At 59.3% G+C, this 10,101-nt stretch overlaps 1 long non-coding RNA gene across 1 annotated transcript in view; it reads left to right on the forward strand.

The window, feature by feature from the left end:
- The first annotated feature begins 8,435 nt into the window (after positions 1-8,435).
- The window catches only part of LOC102249294, a 33,731-nt gene continuing 32,065 nt past the window's right edge, over positions 8,436-10,101 (forward strand). Inside the window, exon 1 of the long non-coding RNA XR_314488.2 lies at positions 8,436-8,509. This is a non-coding gene — a long non-coding RNA (uncharacterized LOC102249294). The remainder of the gene's footprint in view (positions 8,510-10,101) is intronic.

Here is a 10,101-nt window from a genome sequence, read left to right on the forward strand (position 1 = left end):
CCCACCTCCCCACCTGCCTCCAGCACTGGGGACTGTTCTCAGGGCAGCATGTTGGGGAGCTGAGCAAGGGGCCACGCCCACCCTGGCAGGTGGAAACCTTCACCTGCAGCCTCCAGGTCTGCGAGCTGGTGCACAGGCTGTGAAAGGGCCTGGGGTCGGAGGGCAGTTAATGTGTTGCACAAAGGTGGCAACCAAGGACCAACGGGAGCAGGCGCTACCTCCCCCTGCGGCCCCTCCCACCCAAGACTTCTCACCCAGAGGATACATTTTCTTCCTCAGGGAGCAAGTGAGTGGCCTCCATCTCCCTGGGTACTGACCACAAGACCATTCGGCAGCCGTGGCAATGCCTGCTCCAGCGCCTTGGCCTCGCCGCCCCGCCCCCCCCTCCGTGAGCCCAGGATCCTGGAATGCCTCTGGCCCGCGTCCCACTCAGGCCCCCGATGGGCTCCCCTGAGCATTAGCATCACCTGGAAAGGGCCCCACGCCAAAGGCGCCCACACGCAAACAGGCCAAGTCCAGGGCACACACATGTCCTCACGTGGGCAAGCTGACAGCAACGGTCCCCGAACCGAAGGCCCTGGAGAGTCCGAAAGACCCACAGCTCGAGGAGGGAGGAAGCAGGCCAGGCCCTCCGGCGCCTCCATCCTGGTCGCGAACTCATGGCGCCGCGTTGCAGGCAACGATTTCCTCACTAAGCTGTCCACTGCGAGGCTGCCGCGGGGCATGCAAACTTCTCATCAGCAAAACCCTGGGTTCTGCCCGGCTGGCGAGCCTCAGGGGTTGGGCATCAACCCATGAACCAGGAGGTCACGGTTCCATTCCCAGTCAGGGCACATGCCCGGGCTGTGGGCTCGATCCCCCTTAGGGGGCGTGCAGGAGGCAGCCATCCATGATTCTCTCTCATCACTGATGTTTCTATCTCTCTCTCCCTCTCCCTTCCTCTCTGAAATCAATAAACTATATTTTTAAAAAACACACTGGGCCCTGAGAGCCAGCTGCCCGCGGCCCCGGGCCCTGTTCTGGGTCCCGGTCCAGCTGAAGGGAACCGGGTGCTGCTCCTAAGCCCGTCCCTCCGCGCTTTCGGGCAGCCCTGGGTGTGAGGCTGCGTCCCTCTCCTCCCTCCCTCTCCATCGCTTTCTACTCCAAGTCCCCAGGACGTCGCAGCTACCATCCATCGTAATGTTTGACTCTGGATCTTGGAAACCTGTTTGATTTCCCACCTAATGCCCTTGGCTGAATGGATGGAGACGGCTCGCAGCCGCCACTGTCCCCTCGCTCCATGGACTCCGCTGGCTGCCACCATGACCTCTAGGATGCCCATGCCGCCCCCTCCCAGGACACTCCTCCAACTCCCTGGGTCCTGATGAGCCACAGGACAAGCTCGGCCTCCCCGAACGGGGCAATGCTGCCCTTGGCTTTGAACTCAGGAGACAGCCAAACCGGACTGACAGCAGAAGCCAAAGGGAGTCAGGTTGGGAGGTGTACCTCCGTCCCCCCACCCGGTGTAACTCATTCTCCGAGGCCGACGTGAGGCCAGGAGCACCCCTCTCTTCCAGCCCCGAGTCCCCTCTGGGCAGGGCCAGTTCCAATGGGCAATGTGGACTCCCCACTGCCGGGAGGGCTGTGCTGAGAGGCATCCCCGAGACCGGGACACTGTGCCGCCGTCGATTAGTCATGGCTGTTTGGCGATGGATTTGTCATGTCTGTCTGGGCCGGGGCTGAGGTTTTTGTCCACAGGACAGGGAGCCCAGAATCATATCATATGCAAATAGGTGCCTGGGAAATGCTTCTGGTTGGAGGCGACGTTAGACAGTTAGACACGCACCAGGCACCCTTCGCGCACTGAGCACATGCTATGAGCCATTACCCAGCTGACGAAGGAGCGAGGTTTCTGGGAAATTTGAGGGTCTGCTATGAACCTGCCCATCTGTTCATTAGTTCCCTCCACAGTTACTTATTGAGTGCCTGCTGTATGCCGGCTCCGTGCGCGGCTACAGAGGCAGGCCAGCATCTGCTCCAGGAGGCGCCCTGCCGGGTGAGCACAGCTGGGGGTGCTGCCTCCGGGCAGGGGTGCACCCTGCCCTGCTGCTCTCCGAGGCCACCTTCCTAGGACCGGCCAGGGCTGCTAACATCCTGCTGAGTCAGGGGCTCTTTTTTTTTTTTTTTAATATATTTTAGTGATTTTTTACAGAGAGGAAGAGAGAGTTAGAAACACCAATCCTGCACACCTCCTACTGGGGATGTGCCCACAACCAAGGTACATGCCCTTGACCGGAATCGAACCTGGGACTTTTCAGTCCACAGGCTGACGCTCTATCCACTGAGCCAAACAGGTTAGGGCATGAGTCAGGGGCTCTTGAGTTTCAGCATCACAGATGTGAGATCTGCCGGACGCCTGAGCGCCCTGTCCCTCCTCCTCCTTCACCGCCCGCCCGCTCCCTTCCCCAGCCTCTCCCTGCCCAGGCGGTCGGGAGGCAGCAGGTGCTGATGGAAGGAGGTCTGGCTTTGGAAGAAAGAGGTGGAGGGGATAAGACCTTGGGAGAGAACAGGTCAAATCCCCGCTCGGCCGCTCGTTAGCCACCGCGAGAAGCGCCCTCTCTCGGCCCCTCACTTTCCACAAAAAGGAGACAAGGACAGCAGCTGTGCAGACTGTTCGAGCGAAGGGCTGACCCCTAGGAGGGGGCACAGAGTGTTGGCCGTTCACCCAGGTCCCCACTGGATCGTCCCATTCACCGCCGGGGGTGGCAGGGCCAGAACGGATAGTTCCACCCAGTGAACTTGGGAGGCAGATGCCACAGGGGGCCTGTGATGGGGGACCCCAAGACCCTGCAGCTCCCACCAGATCCTATGCTCCCCTCCCCCGCCCCGTGGAGCCCTCCCATACTATCATGATTTCCTGATCACCCGTGCCCTCCCCACATCCCCATCGACCGTCCGCTCCCTGTGGGGCGGCTCTGCTGTCTGGGTCAGTACAGGCTTCCCAGTGCCTGGCCCATCGTAGGTGCTCAATCAACATTTGCTAAGTGAGTGAATGGACCAGCGATGGGTAAGAAGAGGTGCTGTTGATTTTAAGTGACTCCTGTGTACACAGGTAAGGCTGAGGAATCAGCGGATTAATAAGACCAGCACGGCTGCTAATTGGAACAGTGAAATCAGATTCTTCTAGTTCTTGGTGGTGCGCATGCGTTCTCTCTCTCTCTCTCTCTCTCTCTCTCTCTCTCTCTCTCTCTCTCCTGAGTAGCTGTCAGCTTTGCCGAGGTACACACTGGGCTCTGACCGTCACAACTCTGAAATCTTCTCACTGATCTGATAAGAAAGGAGAGACAGGTCTGAGCGAGCTCCTTGGCATCACTAGTCAAAGCCGCCCGTCTGAGCTCTGCGGCCCCGTCTGGAATTCCCACGGCAGGTCCAGGCCACCAAGAACCTCCAACATGGCCCACGTCGGATGTCTAGCGTCCGGCCCGGTTCCCTCCGTCACACTTCCAGGAGGGGGAGGAGAAGGAGGAGAGGAGGCAGGAGAGGAGGGAAAGGAGGAGGAGGAGAAGGACTAGGAGGGAAAGCTGCGATGGGAGACCGGAGGGCCAGCTGGTGGACGGCAGGAGGAGTGACACCACCGAGCAGCACCAAATCAGTGGACATCTGACCCTGGCGCCCCGAAAGGCCCAGGACCTGCCCCCTCCACTTGACCTCGGTGAGCTCTGTGAGAGCCGGGAGGTGAAGGGCAGCCGACAGCTCGGGGGCGGCTCTGTAAGGAGGGGATGGCACAGGAAAGACCTCCAGAGACAGTTCATCCCCGACACCTGTCTCTGATGCGTTATCCCCAGACCCCGCCGCCCCCTCTTACTCCTCAGCCGGCCACACTCAGCTGCCCATCGCCTAGAAAACGGGTGCCAAGTAACCCTGAAACGCTCGCCCAGTCCACCTCGCCATCCCCGTCAGGACGCCCTCGCCCCACCTGCTTTCGTCAGTGGGAGCCAGGCTGTCCCCCATACGTGCCTCATGTCCCTGCCGGATCTGTCGGCCACTGGCAACAAAATAGTAGGTGCGTGAGCCTCCAGCCCAGGCCCCTGCCTCCCCGTCTCAGGGCCTCCTGCATGGCTCCAGAGGCTGCCACCGATGCCCTCTCCTCTGAGAAGCTGTCCCTGGCCTTCCAGCCTGGAAGAACCCCGAGCACCACCCCCCCCCCCCCCCCCCCCCCCCTCTCTGTGGGGAGATGCCCAGTGTGGTGGCGAAGCTCATGGCTCTGCAGACAACCAATGGGCCCCAAATCCCAGCCCCACCCTCAGGCCGTGTATGACTTTGGACACATTAACTCATCTCCCTGAACCTCAGTCTCCTCATCTGAAAAATGGGAATAAGACTAGCCCCTCCCCACAAGATTGTCCTGAGGATTAGAAGAGAGGGAGCAGGTGCACAGAGAGCACTGCAAACCACGTGTCACACGTCGTAAGTGCTCCGCAAACACTGGCTTTGTGTGCACTGTGACCACAGCGTGACTTGCACTGTAGCTGTCTGGGCGTGTGGCTCAGGTCCTGTCCTGGGCTGGGAAGAACTTGAAGGCAGGGACCACTTAGGATGCATTGGAGTCTTTTTTAAAATATATTTTTATTTATTTGAGAGAGGAAGGGAGAGGGAGAGAGAGAAACCTCAATGGTGAGAGAGAATCGTTGATTGGCTGCCTCTTGCACACCCCCCACTGGGGATGGAGCTCACAACCCAGGCATGTGGCCTGACCAGGAATCGAACCTTGACCTCCTGGTTCATAGGTCAACACTCAACCACAGAGCTACACCGACTGGGCACACATTGTAGTTATTCCCTCCAACCTCACACCCACCCCCTTTGTTAAAGAGGGACGGAAGGAAGGAGAAGAGGAGAGAAGGAGGGAGGGAGGGAGGGAAGGAGGTGGTAAGAGAAAGAAAGGGAGATGCTGTTGCAACCATCACCAGCAGCTGGTTCCCGCAGGCCCTGTGCTTTGTAACCATCACCCTGGCCCCCACTGCTCTGTGCCGTCACTGTTTGTTCCCCCTTGTTCACAAATGAGAAAACGGGGGCTCAGAGTAGTTGAGTAACTGGCCCCAGGTCACCCAGCGAGTGAGAAACGAACCCAGGACCGCTGACCCTGAGCTGGGGCTCAAGGTCACCGTGTACATGCTTGGAGAAGGGCAGCCCCTTGTGTGCATGCCAAGCCAATCCTACCTGGGCCCCCAACCTCTCTCTCATGGAAAAGACTTTAAAACAGGTTTAACAGCAGCCGAGGGTGGGGAAGAGCAGTTTGGGGGGCGCCACCCTATTGAAAAAGAGGCGCTGGTGTTTGGCGCCTTAGACCAATCCCGCCCCACTCTCTACTCAGGCGCCGTTTTTATGCCCGGTGGGCAAAGGACGGAAAATGACGATTTCCTGCCTCCCGCCCCAGGAGGGGTGGCGGGGGTCTGCCAGTTTTCCGTGCACAGGAGAATGAAAATCCGTGGTGAGGCACAGAGGACAGTGAAATTTGGAGAAAGGCAGGAACAGCCTGGAGTGGCTTCTCCCGCCGCAATCCTGCTCCCTGGGTACCAGGCTGCATTCCATGGCAACAGCATTCTCACTTCGTGGAAATAAAAGCTCCTACCAGCTGGGCCCTAGTACAGTGGAGCCCGAGGATTAGCATATTCCATGTGAGCGACACAGTGGCACCGGCTTCTGGAGGCAAAGGGGCCCCTGAGACAGAATAGGGAGCAGCCTGGCTCCGCCAGACCCCAGAGCCTCTTGGGCCGCCCACCGGCGTCCTTGACCGCCACCGGACCAGGGACCACAGGAGCCGGAAGTGAGGAGAGCCTGGTGGGTAAGGACCAGGGTAGTGGAGGCAGAAAGAGCTGAGCTTGAATCCCAGCTCTGCGACTACCTGGCTATTCGACCTGGAATGAGTCCCTTCTCCTCCCTGTGACTTGATTTTCTCATCTGTGAAATGGGTACAACAGCACATTCCCACCGAGGGCTGTGCATGAACCAGTGAAGAAATATATGCAAAGCGCCTCAGCACATAGCAATCAGTTGGTCCATGCCAACTTTCTGGTGAGTTCTTCCACAGCCAACTTTTCAGGAACACACCTGGTGGGAAAAGTGAGAGATTTTTTTAACGTTGTGCGCTTTGTGCAAATTTTTAGACTAGTCAGTTGCTAAATATTGCCATAAAGCTGTGTGTCTGAGTGTGTGTAAGCGTGATGTGTGTGTGAGAGAGAATGTGTGCGTGAGACACTCCATGCCGAGCAGGGAGGGGGCGCTCGGGAGCCTGATTGATGGCTGGAGTCCCGCCTCCTCATTTACGCCATGATCTCGGCCAAGTCACGCACCCACATCGCATCGCAGCGTTACTGAGGGAGTTAAAGTGGCACGTGCGCGGGGTCACCTAGTCTGGGTGGGCCTCGCGAAGGACTGAACATGGCCATAGCCAAGTGCCAGGTGGGATCCTAGAACAGAAAAGGGGCATTCGTAGAAAAACACGTGGAATCCAGAGTCTGAACTCCAGTGAACAGTGTGAGTTCATGTTAATTTCTTCGTTTTGATGTGGGTGCCGTGGTCCTATGGGAGGGTAACACCCAGGGAAACTGGGTGAGGGGTGCAGACTTTGCCTTGAACCACCCTCCGAGTGGAGATCGGGGCTGAGCCCTGGCGGAGGCGGTGGGGAATCAGACGCGCCCACACCCAGGCCTCAGGCCTCAGGCTGAGGGCCGACCCGGGAGACTGTGGCCAGGTGACAGCAGGCTTCCTCGCCCAGGCCCAGTCCTGGTCGTGTGCCTATGGGAGCTGCAGGACGAAGGTGCCACAGAGAATCCAAGGAGCCCAGCCTGAGTGACGGGGCTCCGGGAGGCCTGTGCTACCCGCCCATCCTCTGCAGACGTGGACAAGTGGGGAAGCAGCCACTCTGGAGAGTCCCATGGCAGCAAGGCCCAGGGCGGTGTGTGTGCGTGTGTGTGTGTGTGTGTGTGGGGGGGGTTGGCGCGCAGCCACGGGGGTTCTGGACTGGGAAGCAGGGTGGATGGGGTTCCGGACTGGGAAGCAGGGGGGATGGGGGCTCTGGACTGGGAAGCAGGTGGATGGGGGTTCTGGACTGGGAAGCAGGTGGATGGGGGATCTGGACTGGGAAGCAGGGGGGATGGGGTTCCGGACTGGGAAGCAGGGGGGATGGGGGCTCTGGACTGGGAAGCAGGTGGATGGGGGTTCTGGACTGGGAAGCAGGTGGATGGGGGATCTGGACTGGGAAGCAGGGGGGATGGGGTTCCGGACTGGGAAGCAGGGGGGATGGGGGCTCTGGACTGGGAAGCAGGTGGATGGGGGTTCTGGACTGGGAAGCAGGTGGATGGGGGATCTGGACTGGGAAGCAGGGGGGATGGGGTTCCGGACTGGGAAGCAGGGGGGATGGGGGCTCTGGACTGGGAAGCAGGTGGATGGGGGTTCTGGACTGGGAAGCAGGTGGATGGGGGATCTGGACTGGGAAGCAGGGGGGATGGGGTTCCGGACTGGGAAGCAGGGGGGATGGGGGCTCTGGACTGGGAAGCAGGTGGATGGGGGTTCTGGACTGGGAAGCAGGTGGATGGGGGATCTGGACTGGGAAGCAGGGGGGATGGGGTTCCGGACTGGGAAGCAGGGGGGATGGGGGCTCTGGACTGGGAAGCAGGTGGATGGGGGTTCTGGACTGGGAAGCAGGTGGATGGGGGATCTGGACTGGGAAGCAGGGGGGATGGGGTTCCGGACTGGGAAGCAGGGGGGATGGGGGCTCTGGACTGGGAAGCAGGTGGATGGGGGTTCTGGACTGGGAAGCAGGTGGATGGGGGATCTGGACTGGGAAGCAGGGGGGATGGGGTTCCGGACTGGGAAGCAGGGGGGATGGGGGCTCTGGACTGGGAAGCAGGTGGATGGGGGTTCTGGACTGGGAAGCAGGTGGATGGGGGATCTGGACTGGGAAGCAGGGGGGATGGGGTTCCGGACTGGGAAGCAGGGGGGATGGGGGCTCTGGACTGGGAAGCAGGTGGATGGGGGTTCTGGACTGGGAAGCAGGTGGATGGGGGATCTGGACTGGGAAGCAGGGGGGATGGGGTTCCGGACTGGGAAGCAGGGGGGATGGGGGCTCTGGACTGGGAAGCAGGTGGATGGGGGTTCTGGACTGGGAAGCAGGTGGATGGGGGATCTGGACTGGGAAGCAGGGGGGATGGGGTTCTGGACTGGGAAGCAGGTGGATGGGGTTCTGCACTGGGAAGCAGGTGGAGTGAGTGGGGAGGGCAGTGGGTGTTCAGCTCACATCCATCACTGCTGCTCATTCATGCTGGTTCCTATTTGAGCCCCATCAACACCTGAGTCACCGAGTTCCTGGCGATAATGATAGCAATCAGGTTAGGAGCACATAATTGGATAATTCAATTGCTTTCCAGGGAGAGCTGCTGTTTAATTAAAGAGGACTGAAGGCAGAATGAGGAGGCTGGCCGGGGAAGACCTGCCTGAGCGTCAGGAGGGATTGCAGCGATCTGACAAGGTGAGGAGCGCGGGGCTGAGGGCGGGCACCGCCACCGGCAGCTGCTTCTGGCTGCCCTGAGCGAGGAGACGAGGCGGCGGGAGAACACCAGCTTGCTTCCCTGGAAAGCCTGGGAGCGGCTCACATCACAGCCAATCAGAAGGCCATCCGTTAGCCTAGATTTTAAATAAATTTGCATTTAAGAATAAACACCCTATCCCAGTGGTCGGCAAACTGCGGCTCACGAGCCACATGCGGCTCTTTGGCCCCTTGAGTGTGGCTCTTCCACAAAATACCGACTTCTGCGCATGGGCCACAAAGTTTCAATCGCACTGTATGCGCGCGCCCGCACGTGGTATTTTGTATTTGGTATCCTATAGTCTGCCAGCTCCTAGCTGTGTGACCTCAAGAAGCCACTTAACCTCTCTGAGCCTCGGTTTTCTGCTCACAGTCACAGGCAAGGACTGTACCTATTGGGGAAGGTGAGGGATTCTTTCAACATTTGATGCTTTGTAACCCTTTTTATATCAGCTAACTACTCAATGTGGCCATGAAGCGGCGTGTGTATGCATGTGCATGTGCATGTGCATGTGCGTGTGCGTGTGCGTGTGTGCAGGTGAGGGAGGGGGTGGTTTCCCTTTGGGACATACCGATTGAGTTGTGCTCAGCTGGCTGTGGAGTGAGGCCGCCGTGCCTGCCTCCCAGCGTGTGGGAGGCTCAGTGAACTCACACGTGGAAGCCCTCGGAGCAGGCCCGGATGCGGGCCCAGCGTCCAATGGATGTCAGTTATCGTTAAAGGAAAAAAAGCAATTAACACAGAAAATGCCTGCGAGATTCCCGGCGTATATACATTTATTATAAAACGTCAGCTCAAGAGACACGCTCCCTGGACAAATAGAGACGCTTAAGTGGTCTCCGCCCATTTTGCAAAGACACTCGAGAGTTGCTTATAACGAATTAGGGAGACGTCAGCCAATGACGTATCAGTACCACTCCGTGAGCTTTTACAGGGCAACGGCAGTGAGCGGGTGCCGTGCCGGGCACTGGTGGGCAAGGCGGGCAGGGTCCCCACCCCGGACACATCTGTCGGGTCCGTGCCATGCCATTGCCTTTGGTCTTGGGGGTAGGACGCCGCCCTAAGTGGCAGGTAAGGGCCCCAAAACAGGCACAAAGTGAAGGCAGTGATTTCTTGCTCCCTCAGATCAGGCAAGTCCCTGAGCGAGACCAGGTTCCCACCACTTCCTTCCCCAGTTGCTTGCAGGGTCTCCCTGCAAACCTTCCTCAAAGAGCAGAGCTTCCCCCCACTGCGACCAGGCCGTGTCCCTCCCGTGCCCTGGCGCCAGTTAATGTTCTTAATTGGAGCTTTCTGTGCTGGGGGGGGGGGGGGGGGGGGTCCCAGCTGAGCGGGTGGAGGAGGCTGCCCCAGGCGGCTCACCCTGCCTCCCCAGGTGATGGCCTTTCATCTCCCTGTTGAAGGGCCTTTCCTTCCTGTCATCTCTCTGCTGCCTTCTCATTAGGGAAGCTTTGCTCCCCCCAGGGTCAGGCATTGTCCCTCTTCCCTGAACCGGCATGGCTTCACTACCCAGCACACCCAGCCTCCGGGCCCAGGGGGC

The sequence above is a fragment of the Myotis brandtii genome, unplaced genomic scaffold, assembly GCF_000412655.1.
Source record: "Myotis brandtii unplaced genomic scaffold, ASM41265v1 scaffold699, whole genome shotgun sequence".
NCBI classification, from domain to species: Eukaryota; Metazoa; Chordata; class Mammalia; order Chiroptera; family Vespertilionidae; genus Myotis; species Myotis brandtii.